We start from the raw sequence: 13,813 nt of genomic DNA, 5'->3' as shown, positions 1-13,813 counted from the left end.
AGTAATATAAATTTTCCTACTTCATATTCAAGATTACCTCAGTTTTTCAGCTTTTTTGTCTTTTTAACTAATATCACCATTGACTTACCAAATTTGCACATATAAACAAACTGTCGGAATTTGATAGAAATCACACTGAATACAGTAATGAATTTCGAGGATAGTGGTATCTGAACAAAATTAAATAAAGCCAATAATGGTTATAAATGTCTCTCATTTATTTAGAAGGTCATTAATTACATGAGTTTTATTACAAAAAATTGACATATCCCTTGTATATTCTTTCCAGATATTTGAAATTTTGATACCACTAATTATATTTAAATACTTATTTTATTATAATTTTGACACTTTTTGGAAGTGATTCAATATATTGGCCTGGAAACCAGGACTTGTTGCATTAACTAATTGTTTCAAAAGTATATTTATAGATTGGTTCTATCTGACACACAGTCCAGCTTAAAAATCAATTTAATCTCATTTCCATTTTTTACCACATTAACGAGATCTAAATCTGAAATATATCCATATAAATGTTACCAACCAATCACCTATTTGACTTTTTTGCTGAAGTCTTATTTATGAAGCTGATCTTTTAATTGCTTTAGGAACTTAAAAAAAAAATAACAGTTATTCTTTCCAGATTTCTGAGAGTACTTTTTGCTATCAAGTAGACTTTTACCTTTAGCCTATAATCTCTATGTGAAATTATTTCTTGTTTTTTTTCTAGCTGAGCTTGAAAATAAGCTAACCATTTTCTATAGATTTATGCTCTACTTGTGTCAGAGATGGAAATTATGTAGAATGTTATATAGAGTGACTTGGCTGTTTGAAATCTTTTCTAATATTTCAACTAGATAATTTTCAAGCAAAGTTTATTTTCAAAATTTACTTATTAAAATACTTTTAAATCACCTGGGTATATTTGAATGTAAAGTAACATTTTCTTATAAGTATTGTTGGAGAAGGCAGTAATTTTCTTAAATTTATTAAGTTTATTGACTGATTCTCTTAAGAGAATCGAGCCTCTCCCAATCCTCTGATGATTTATAAAGTGATTAAGTGACTGACAGCAATCTTAAAATTAGATGAAATCCAACTTGTCCCACATGCTCTAATTTTTAAATAAGTTTTAGTTATAGGTGAAATGAGGGTTCATAATCATGTACTGAACAATTTTCTCATTACCGAGTTTAGAGAGAGTAGTAAATTTAGGCAAAGAGTCATCCACACGTCCATTCTTTAAATATTGATAGGGTACTATGTGCTTTTAATGTGCCACTAGCTGTGCTAAATTCTGATAAAATGGCAAAGAAGGAAACATGTTGAAATGTTCACACTAGTGCCCAAACTTCCATTTGGGACTGGTTCTGTAGGCGGCAACCTGTTCTCTAGCTTCAACTGTGGACCTGTGAGCAGGATTCTCCTAAGAGGCCAGTTCTAATGGGAAATTGGATAGTTCTGCAGAGTGAACCAGGATAGGATCAGGGACACCTGCTGACAGTGGCAAAAACAACAACAACAGCCTTTTATTTCTCATTGGTTTTAAAATTATAAAAATAATTTTATAATTTTAAGTATAGTGGTTGATGTAAAGTGGAGTGAAAACCTGGCTCTACAGAAAAAAGTTTCAAAGTTTATATGCCTTTGCCCCATCACATAAGCATTCTATTTGGGAGATGACTCTTAGAACTGGTATTTACTAATTTGGGGAAAAGAGTGTCACAACTGCCATTTCCAGGCTAAGTTTTAGAAGAAATAATAACCTTGCAAGATCTTGAAAAACACATCCACTCTTCCTCCTGGAATAATCAGTTCTGTCAAGGAACTTTGAAGAACACCTTTGCTTTGAAAAATGATGATATAACACACTACATATTTTAAGTATTCAGCCGATAATAACCGTCAAGCTTTTATCATTAATTTTAAATTGTCTATTAGAAAAGAAACGCATACTCAGCATTAGTAGGACATTGCTATTTTATTTACATGCATTTCAAGGTAACAGGGAATAGTCCACTCACGCTCTCTTTGTGAACTGTTAAGAGAAATAGTTAGTGGATAGAACTCTACGGAAAGAGAATATAAATAAAAGTGGTGAAATCCTCCATACAATTGATACCATGGGTCATCCACAATGAGTCCTGCTTCCCTCCCCACATGTTAAAGTTTGAACATTAGAGAAGCACACCGAGCCAAGCATATAAAGCAGGGTTTATTTAAAATGAGGTAACATTGACTTTTCCCAGGAGGGATAAGGGGGCCACAGCTGGTATCTTGTTATCCTAAGAAGTGAGGTGTCTGCCCTTTTTATATGCCCTAGGCTTCCTTTGTGCTCCTGCTTTTCCCCCCTAATCATTCTCCTTCCTGCATACATGACTAAGTCCAGGAATGCTCAGTGAGATGGCCCAAAGGTGGGAAAGAGGTGGGCTGAAGGGGCAGGATGGAGTAGACAAGGACACATTAACAACCTTATAGCTCCCTGTAGGGAGGGGCAATTCCTGGGACAGGGTACATTAGCAACAGGTTGGAGCAGGGGCAGGTTCTTGGTAAGGGTGGAGGAAGGGCTCTGGGGAATTAACATCTCAATTCCTCAGGGGACAGTCTCCAACTTCCTGAACTCCTTCAAAATTGGCCTCCTGGATTGGACCTGACTGGATTTACCTATCTATACTGACTGCCTGTCTAATTCTGGCTTCACAATCACAGTAACACCTATTGAATTTACTCTCTAGATCAAATTATTAGAAATTGTAAACCAATAGTGTATAAAGCGGTAAAATAAAGCTCTCAGTTATCATTCTATTCAGACATCTCCCTAAAGATAATTTAATTCTAATAAATTTATTTTCACAACATTTATTTTATATTGATGTATGGTAAAATGAAAATGATTCCTTATTTTGATGTGATGCAAATTATTATTTTTTAAATTACAGAAAATTTTAAAGTAAACTTGTTAAAGTCCAATGATTTTTTCAGGAGACCACATGATATTAAAAAAGAGTGATTAATCAATTTTTCTATTTCCAAAATAATGTTTCTTCACTCTATATTTTATTATTTCTTCACTTAATAATAAAGATACAGATGAATCAAGCTCATCTTTTCAAACTCTTCCGACAAATAATGCAAAGTAACCTGAAGTGTTTGCTTTAAATGGTTATTAAAACTAAAATTTCTTTGTCAATCCTTCAAGATCCATTCTCTTATTTCCCAAACCGAAACTGATTATATTGCACTATGGCCAATATTATTAGCTTCTACTAGATGTATATATAGCTGGATATGGTATATTTTATTTTTTTGAAATGGTCTACTCTAGTTAGCTTGGATCACTGTATTCTTACTTACACTATGGGGTGCTGATTCTTAGTGAATTATGCATCTGTGTGGTATGCAGAGCTGCCCTGCACTTTTTCCTCCATAGGAATCAAGCTTGCCTAGGACTTGCTATGTCCAAGCTGAAACTTTTAAAAACATTGCATGTGTCTGCTCCTGCTCAATCACCTATCAGCCATGGTCTCAGCATAGGAACATATCCAGCAGAATGACAGTTGACCTACTGCCAATGTGTGACATGAATGATAAGTGAATTGTTGTTGCAGGACATTGAGATTTAAGATTGTTTTCTGAGCATAAAATAGTTTAAAAAAATGACTTACACACCTGTCTTTCTGAAGCTTGTGTTTTCACTCAAGATATATATATATATATTTGAGTGTCTGTAATGACACATATAGCTTTAGTTAGAAAGTTAGCAAACTAAAGTCTATGTACCAAATCTGGCCTCCACAAGTTTTTGCACAGTATGGTTTCAACATTTTTAAGTGGCTAAAAAATAATAACAGAAAGAAGAATGTGAAGTTCAAATGTCAATGTCCATAATGAAGTTTTCCTGGAACCCAGCTGTTTATTTGTTTATGTACAGTTTATTGTAGTTTTTAGGCTGCAATGGTAGAACTTAATATTTGGAGTACTAGAGACCAGAATGTGTCTTCCTGCACTTCAAACCCAGCCTTTTAATGAACATGCACATTTTATTTTCAGTAACACTCCCTGCAAAATATACCTTTCGACTCGGAATATCCTGGAATCTGTGTTCTATGTTTGGGTATAGCAGAGCACTTAAGAAACCTGGGGGATGGGAGTAGGGGGGAATGGTTCTGGCTGAAGTAGTTGTCTGTTTTCTTTTCTTCACTTTGTCTCTTCCCCACAGAGCCTCTCTGCTTTTGTTCTTCTGTTGGCCACAGTCTATGACCTACCTTCAGTTTTCTCTTCATTCCAGTCCTGCTGTATTATAGAACTTTATTCAACTATTGTCACTAGTTTTTTGGATTTTAATAGCTAAAAATTGTCAGACTTTGTTCTAGGTGTTTTATAGAAGATGTGCATAACTTTCTTGGTTTTTGCTTTTTTGACCACAGAACATTAATTATATGACCATTTTTTTTAAATTAGTAAGACTGGCTCTTACTCATTCAACTTTAATTTTGTATGTTTTTTCATTGTAAAAATAGGTCTCTGATTATTTATGCATTTCTTTCTTTATCCATTGATGGATTTTTTTTTCTTTCCTAATGCTTTGCTTTTTAAGGTAATACATTAATAAATACCTTTATTAGGTATATTAGTATACACACACACCTTTTACTTCTTGTCTCTGAATTAAACATAAGAATATTCATTGAAGATTTAAGAGTAGAACTATTTCACATTATTTTTTGTCAGATGATGCCCAAGTTGTCTTTTGATAGTAAATGCTATTTGCTAGTTTATTTTCTGAAGAATATACAAAATGTACAAATTTCATTCCAAGTTATCTTTGTTAAAATTAGGGAAATATTGTTTTTTTCCCCTTTGTTTGGAGGAAGTTTTCTGACATGCCCAAGTCTTTGCATTTAAAGTCTTGTGCATATGTATGCACTTACATACATACATATGCACTTACATACAAACATAGTATACATACTATGTACTCATTGAAAAAAGGCACACCCTCTCCAACATTGGCTAGCAATCTATAATTTATTGATAAATTAGACAGTTTTGATATGACCACTGTGGTTTGAGTTTGGAATGTAAGTGTTCATGTGTTGAAAGCTTGGTTCTCAATGTGAATATGTTAAGAGGTGGGGCCTAGTGGAACATCTTTAGATCACAGGGCATGTGTCCTAAAAAAGAATTAAGGTAGCTCTACAGAGACCTACAGAGGAGTTCTCTGCAAGAAAATTGCTATATAAAAAAAACAAGCTTGAGTCCTCCCCACATTCTGACTTCCAGCCCCACCACATGGTCTCTCTGTCTTGCTCAGACTTCCCCCATGTGATGCCATCCACCATGAAGTTGAGCACAGCTGATGAAAGTATCACACCCTTGAACTCCCAGAACTATGAGGTGAAAAATCCCCTTTTCTTTCAAGAAGCTTCTCTCCGGCATTTCTCTTACAGTGGTGAAAAGAGACTAACAATGAGATCACTACTTAGTTTTCCTTACAGAAGGTATAAGAAAATAATTTTGAAAATATCTGGTTTCCTTCATTGTCTCAGAAATCTATACAGTTATTAAAATTAAGCTTTGGTAGAAAATGTACAAAGTATTTCACAATTAAGATCTTATATTTAAAACCAGGCATTTGTTATTTCCACCTCTAAATATGGTATTGATGTAAGAAACTTTATTCTTAATATTTTCTTGATATTTACTTGAATTAAGGAATATAGTATAAATAAATATACTAAGAAAACATTTTTACAATGAATAGTTCTACATAGTTTCTGAAACAGGAATCTGCATTCATGAAACCACACCCTTGCCCCAATCCCTGTTACCCACTCTCCCCACAAAACCACTAAAATATTGAGAAGGAAATTGGAGATTTAAAAAAAAAAATTATGCACACACTCACAAATACAATTTTATTTAAGAAATTTTGAAATCCTGAGATTAATATTCCTAGGCATTGACATTTCAAATACAGAAATGAATACCTGATATGAATGTTGGAATACAATTTTGTAATTTGTTTTCTAAATTCTAAATAATGGATATGACAGCATTTCTAAAAATTTAAGCATGTTAGCCAGAATTATTTCAAAAGACAATTAGAGTCTATCAGTCAAGACGCATAACCTTGATATTTATAAATTAATTAATATTCAAGAGACAATGGTACTGTTTATATAAATTACTGTTAATGTAAGAAATATCAAAACTTTATATGCGGCCATCAAATAATCTCATAGTTCAGTATCTAACAGTTACCAGCAAACCTACTCAGCAAACAAAGCACAAAACATTTAAAGTTTTAGGCTTTGGAAGTCAAAAGGCAAAATTAAGGATGTTCTCCAGATCTCTGTCACAGCTACTCAGCTCTTTTGTGATAATGCGAAAGCAGTCAAATAGAAAATGGGAAAAAGAATGAGCTTGAGAATGTTCTAATAAGCCTGTTTTATGGTCACGAGAATTTGATTATTCTCCTTTCAATCCTTACAATCATTTAAAAGTGTGAAAGCATTCTTTGCTCCTCTGCTGTGTGGACAAACATAGGTGGCAGGCTACATTTGGCCTCAGAGTTGTATTTTGCCACACTCCAATTGAGGATGCCATACAACAAATGATCTTGCATGGGGATAAAAGTTAGAGCTGTACGATTAAGTATTGATCATTCCAATATCTGTTTAGGATATAACCTAGACATAAACTTTGAGGCTGTTGGTTCTTCAGATTGGGACTCAATGCACAGGGTTCTACTCACAAATTTCCCAAAGATGGGTACTGAGTGCTGACTTTCTGACAATTATTTTGAAACCATCTTAGTCTAGATCCTGCAAGAGAAAAGAATGCATGTCCCCACCTTTCAAGTCAAATTTTTATTCTACAGAAACAATATTTGAAGGTTTTAAGAAAGAGTAATAGTGTTTTAAAAATTCAATCTGGGATCTCAATTTTTTGAAATAAAACTGTAATTAAACAAGACCACCCTGTTTTTCTGTACCTCTGTTGTGGGTTGAATAATGACCTTCATAAAGGTATGTCCACATACTAACTGCAAATAATGCCAAATTATTTGAAAAGGGGATTCTTGCAGATGTTAAGCTCCTGAGATAAATGGTCAAACTAGATTATACAGGAGACCCAAAATCCACAGCAAAGTGTCCTTGCAAGACTCATATAAGTGAGTCTCTGTCAAGGAGAGTAACCATGGGAAAATGGAGGCACAGAGCAGAGTAAATGTAGCCACATGTCAAGGAATGTTAACAGTCAACACTGAAGCTGGACTTGGCTCAGGACAAACCTTCCCTAGACTCTCTGGAGGGAATATAATGCCTTAATTTTGAACTTCTGGCTTACAAAGTTGTTTTGGTTGATGTAAGCCATTAAGATTGTAATTTGTTAGAGCAGTTGCAGTTCAAATGCAAAGACTTGGGCATGTCAGAAAACTCCCTCCAAACAACATCGAAGATAACACCTTCATTTACCTCTTAAATAGGTAACAGTAAAGAAATACACTCCAAAGTTCCAAAATGCCACCTCTTTGATTTCCTGAGTATCAATTAATTTAAAGAAAAATTAATGTAACACTTGTAAACAACTCAGTGAACTGTTGGAGACATTTTAGAGTAGTGCAGATGAATCATGTAAAATAACAGTATTGTATGCTCAGTAACTCTACTGAAATTAAGAAAGCAAGCACAAGAATCCAAAGTAGAAAACAATGAAGGCTTATCAAATCAATAAAATTGACAGACTGAGGTTTAATCTTTCTTGTATAAGCTTAAGACCTTGAAGGAAGCTTCTGCAAATTATAATTTATTATTATTGTTGTTATCACTCACAAAGCCTAAGATAGTGCCTCCTTACATCAGGAGAGCAATTTGCTTTTGGAATCAGTGAAGAGATTCTGGTAGCCACCACGGCTGTGACATTTTTTATTTGCCCTCTGTTTTCGCTTAATGACTAATTTCTGTGAGAGACTTTCATCTTATTCTTTCCACCAGAACTGGTGCTCTGTGTTCTGGAGCATTTATGAAATGACTTTGGAGCCTAACATAGATTTAGAAAGGGAGCAATGGAATTTTTCTTTATCGTCAAATATAAGGTTCTATTCAAGTTAAATTTGCAGTTGGACGGGGTAGCTTAATATTGTTTTACATGGGTAAGTTGGTTATTTTTTCAAGTTTTGTTTTTGAATATAAAAAGATCTTTACCTGTGCATAGTATTTTTCCAGGGAAAAAAACAGAAAATTATTTGAGGAAACATTTCTGCCATGAAAACAGATATACTTAAATTATTCATCAATTGAATTCCAGGTAAGAAGAGAATTCTGAAAAAAATGAGACTATGATGTTACTACAAATGAAATTGCTTAATAATAAATAAGTGTCTCTCTTATATTCTCTCTTGTTCAGAAAAAAAAACAAAAAAAACATTATTTCTGCTTTTGCCAAACAGTCAGGAAGTAAAGGGATACTAAATTTGTAAAATCCTCAAATATGCCCCAAAGTCAATTTGCTTTTTCTATGGTCTGAATGCTGTTTCCTTCCAAATTTATATGTTGCGACTTAATCTTCAAAGTAGTGTTACCAAGAGTGCCTTTGGGGATGAGTGGGATTAGTCTCTCTATAGGACAATGAAAGAGATCTGTAGGAGCTAGCACTCCTGTTTGGCCATATGAGGACACATGAAGTAGGTGCCATTTATGAGGAAAAAGGCCCTCAGCAGGCAGGAATCTTTTGATGCTTTCATCTTGTTGAGTTTCACTGTGGTGTATTCATATATGAATATAGGACATTTCCAACTTGTCTTTTAGATAGATTATCTCTTGGTAGAAAAGAATAATTTCAAATGCCCTTGTTAGTATGCACATTCAATCCAGAAGAAATAAGTACAACTCATTTTACAAGGGTTATAAACATCATAGTTAATACACAAATTGGGTTTGACCACTTCCTTGAGGTCTGAGAATTTTAGACTGGTTTCCCTTTGCCCACTGGGTAAGATGTAAGTCTTCAAGTAAGTAATAGCTGCGTAGAACTCTATAGCTATAACCCTAATGTCAATGAGAATGTGTGTGAATTGTTATTAAATAATTACTTCATTTGAAGGTACATTTACTAGATGTCTTGGACACGAATGGATTTTTTTAAAAATTCTGAATCCAAATATTCTATAATTTCTTCTATCACAAAATCATCATAACATTACAGAATGCTGTTGTGGACATGCAGGTCTAAGATGCTAAGTCCCATGCCCATGTGCATAATTTGCATCCCAGATTCTGTAGTTGGGAAATGATCTACCAATATCTGGGGTATGTAGATAAGTTATGCACACATGTAGTGAAGATGAGATGTTTGAATAGAATCCTGAAAAACTGGACTCACTTGATCATTACTTAGGAGGGCATGGGATCTCTGTTGAAGAAGCAAAAGAAATTGAAACTCAAAACCCAACATTGAGATGTAGGGGTTTTTGACAAAAATAATCATTTATATGAAATCCCAAAATATATTTGAATGATAAGTAGTGTGTTTGCCTAAGCAGTAGTTAGAAAATAGCTTCTTGGTCATCATTATTGACTGTCATTATATATGTGTATGAATTTCATGAATACTGAGTTAAATAATTTATAAATTTCTTCCAAGTCCATTATTCTATAATTCCTTGGAAGAGATTATATCTCTTAAAGATTCAGGCAGTAATATCTGTAATCAATCCATATTTAACTTAGAATTAAGAAACACGTTTCTCAATTATATTGAGTTAATACTGTAATAGTTTAGAGAAATAAAAAGACAGACTGGAGAACAAAGTTAGAATGTAACTGACCTTTACATAATTGTGCCAACAACAACAACAACAGAAGCAGTCTTCTCCAAACTCATATAAGAAAGATTAATAAAACACATTGATTTCCAAAGCTTTCTTGAAAGCTGGTACCCTTGTTTTTGGTAAAAGAACAATTAATTACCTTCTCAGGAAGGTCAGACACACCATTGCTAACAGGTTTGCTTGAGCTAGACCATCTCCTTAGACTTAATAATATATATCAAGCATTTCACATACACCTTGAACTTGACGAGTCCACTGAGAAAAAAATATTTTCCTCCTGATTTTATGAACTTAGCTGTTAAAGTTTTAATTGCACAAAAATTTGATTCGGGAGTCCAAATTTGGGAGCAATTCCACGTGACTTGTAAGTAAATATTTTATTATGCACACTCATGAATGTGCACAGAAACAGCTTCATTGAGGTGTTAGTAATATAATAACAAATACTTGAAGAAAAAAAATTATCTCAAAATTAAAATTCTTCTTGAAAAAAAGAAAAAAATTAATTCTTCCTTGAAAGGAGAAATATGGACATTATTTTCAGTGTCAACAGACATGATTTTTGTACATTTTATGATTTGAGTGCACAATTCTGATCAAACTGCGGAATCACTTTTGGTGCATCTGAGGTAATAATCTGCTGAGATTTTGGTAGGGGAAGAACTACACTCATGAGATATGTCACCCCTTGACAGCCTCTCAGTAATGACCTGATAAGAATTCTAGCCAAACAAAGGGAGACGGGTCAGCTTCTGGACGTCTGTGATAATTAATTCTTGTAAAATTACTCGTTCAAATCCTTCAGATTATGTAAATTGTTACAACAGCTGATCTTGATAAAGAAACTGGAGTCCTTCTGTTTCACAGCTTGGGGCTTTCATTACCCTGTTCATCACCTTAGTCCTCCTGTCATTCTTTGCCTTGAACTTGCCACCAGTTACCTCATGAACATGGAAACACCTTCTTTGTTCTGGAAACACTCGGCAGACACAATTCATTCATTAGTATTAATAGACACAGGTTTCTTACTTAGTGTTTGGGTAATGACTAGGTAGAGGACTAATGGCTTATTACATTCTGTTCCTGTATGGTTTCTCCTCATATTTCAATGGATCCCTATTTTCTTATCTATTTTTTTTTAGTTTATCACTTTTTTAAAAAAGAGAGAGTGAGAGATGGAGGGAGGGGAGAGAGAGAGAGAGAGAGAGAGAGAGAGAGAATTTTTTTAATATTTATTTTTTAGCTTTCGGCGGACACAACATCTTTCTTTGTATGTGGTGCTGAGGATCGAACCTGGGCCGAATGCAGGCCAGGCGAATGCACAACCACTTGAGCCACATCCCCAGCCCAGTTTATCACTTTTTTACACAACATTCTACACAGGATGCCTAGCTAAGGTAGTGATAGGTTCTAGGATTTTACTAAGACTTTTTCCTATGTCACACTTTTCTCAGTTTTAGCTTCACAAAAATCAGTATTATTAATATCAATCCTCTATTATTCAAACAAGACCCTAGCTGTTACAACAGTTGATATGTGGATATATGGATTTAATTTGCTGATTAAGGACAATTTAGATCTTGGTGCTCTACTCCCTTTTTTGTATAATCTGAAAGAATGTCTACTGTCTCTGAGATATGGTCTTCTGAAATCGTTGCAATTTTGGCTCCATTTTATAATTTCTACAGTACCACAAAACTGTCAAGTCAACCATCTGCCATTTATTTGTGGAGCAATATAATAGATAGTGTAGCTCAATTGTCCTAAAGTTGCTAGCAAGCAAGCAAGGAAGTGATGATGAGTCTGGTATTGATTGACTCATGTCACATAGGAAAAAAGAGTGCTAAAATTATATGTCTGATATAAAAATAGAGGTCTGGAAAGACAAAAATATATCTTTTATTCTGTTATTTCCCAATAATGCTGTGGAAACTAGTCAATGTTCAAACAATTATTTACTGTGGTAAAGGCAGGATGGAGATGTGAGGGCACCTAAATATTTTATCAATACTTTATGAATTGCAAGGGGCTGGAGGTAGTGTTTATGCATAGACCGGGACATAAATAAATAAGAAATGTGGAACAAACAATGGCAGTTTTTAAACCTGTGAAGCTAATGGTTAAAAATGGCAGGCTGGAGTATAAAGAAAAGTTTTGTGGTTATTTCCATCAAGTCTCAAGAATTATGAAAAATTGATTTATTTAAGCTGAGGAAATATCGACATCAATTCAGTAGTTGTCCATTGAGTTTCCAGTTTGAAAACACTCTTGATATAATCATGCCTTAAGAGATGGCGGCACTTGGTAGATTTCTCCTACTTCTTCATTATTTTCATAGCTCAAAACACTTGAAGTTCTACTTAGTTGGTAAATTCTCAGGCTCCATTCCCTGCTGGAACTTCTAGATAAGTCACAAAGCAGTGTGTCTGGTTCCCCAGAGCCACCTCATTACCAATCCCCCACATCCTGAATGAACCTGCACCAAGAGTAAACACTGTGACTTGTAAAAAGATTATGCCACATCCCCTGATTAAAAACAGAAAAAAAAAATTGGCTCTGACTAGTGTTTTGTGCTCATTAGTAAGTTTTGCTTCTCCAGGAGGAGATTGTTAATTTTGTTTCTTCCTCACAGATAATGATTCACTTATACCAACACAACTTCCGACTCTCAACTGAAGGCAAAATTTCCCAATGGCTCAATCAAGGCGGTGGATCTTAAAGTCCCTAGAAGACAAGCTTTCTGGATTTGATCTCTGCAGCAGTAATGTGCAGAGTAAAATATCACATTTTAGCACACAAATGGAGATTTCACTAATCATTTAAATCCAGCCTCCAGTTGGCATACAGCAGTATGCTATGAAGAGTCTCCTCTTATTATTCGCAAATGATGCTTTCTTATACCACACACATTTGAAATGTCTCCATCAATTTGATTTCTAAGAAAGTGTATTGCATTCCCTGATAAATACATTTTAATCACGTTAGTATTTAAACATGGATTTGGTCTCTTTGCAGAATGCGTTATGCAGTAAAGTGGAGGGAGGAAATCAAAGTGCTGGCAAAGAATTTTAGTTTCCTGAAGGAGACAACCTTAAATACATAGCTGAAAGAAGAGGAAAGAAGTGAAAATGTACTATTAATGCCCGTGAACTACTGAAATACGTAAACTAAAAATGTAAGACTGTTATATAATTGCATAGATAAATGTTCTGTAGCTATACACTAGAAAACTATTTTTCAATATTCTGATAAAAGTCAGTTACTTTTATTTATTTTTTACATCAACAGTCATTTTTGTTTAATCCTCACTTCACAAATTCAAAAAGGCTTTACCTTACTATTTGACTCATTTTAACAATTTCATGTAAATTTGTCTTAGATAAACTTGCATTTATTGCAAGCAAAGCTTAATGCTGTTCCTTCTCCTGAGTTTAAACATATAGATACAGGCAACTCAAATAAATAATTTGGCAACTTGCTGCTATATAGAGAACACAGGATTTTTTTTAAACGTGGCAGGCATCAACACACATATATTGATCGTATGCTATTTAAATCATTATGTGTCTTCTTAACAATTTTTTTTAAACTTATGTAGTCTCTGTTACCTATTTTGCAGGCTAATTTTATAATAGCACACAAGAGTATGCTCTCCATTATAGTCAAATATTTTGTTCTCTGGCTCAATGCCCACCTGCTTGATTTGCCCATTTTCTCTCCCCCCCAATTTCCCATATTATGAGATTAGGTATCTTTTATTCTAGCCATAAGACTTCTGGATGTCCTTCCTGTTCTTGCATGATCTTGATCCCGGGTATATTTGGTGACATCATTATTTACTTGCATTTCGCCACACAGGAGACACATTTTTTTTAACTCCTGAACTTGTTGGAAATCTTATTACTCCATTTAAAGCAAGTTACCTATTGCTCCAAAGGATGACATCTGTGTGCTGAGGTCACAATAGAATCCATGTTC

The sequence above is a fragment of the Callospermophilus lateralis genome, chromosome 11 (assembly GCF_048772815.1).
Source record: "Callospermophilus lateralis isolate mCalLat2 chromosome 11, mCalLat2.hap1, whole genome shotgun sequence".
Taxonomy (NCBI): Eukaryota; Metazoa; Chordata; class Mammalia; order Rodentia; family Sciuridae; genus Callospermophilus; species Callospermophilus lateralis.
The sequence above is the reverse complement of the archived record's forward strand: the minus strand, read 5'-3'. Positions refer to the sequence as shown.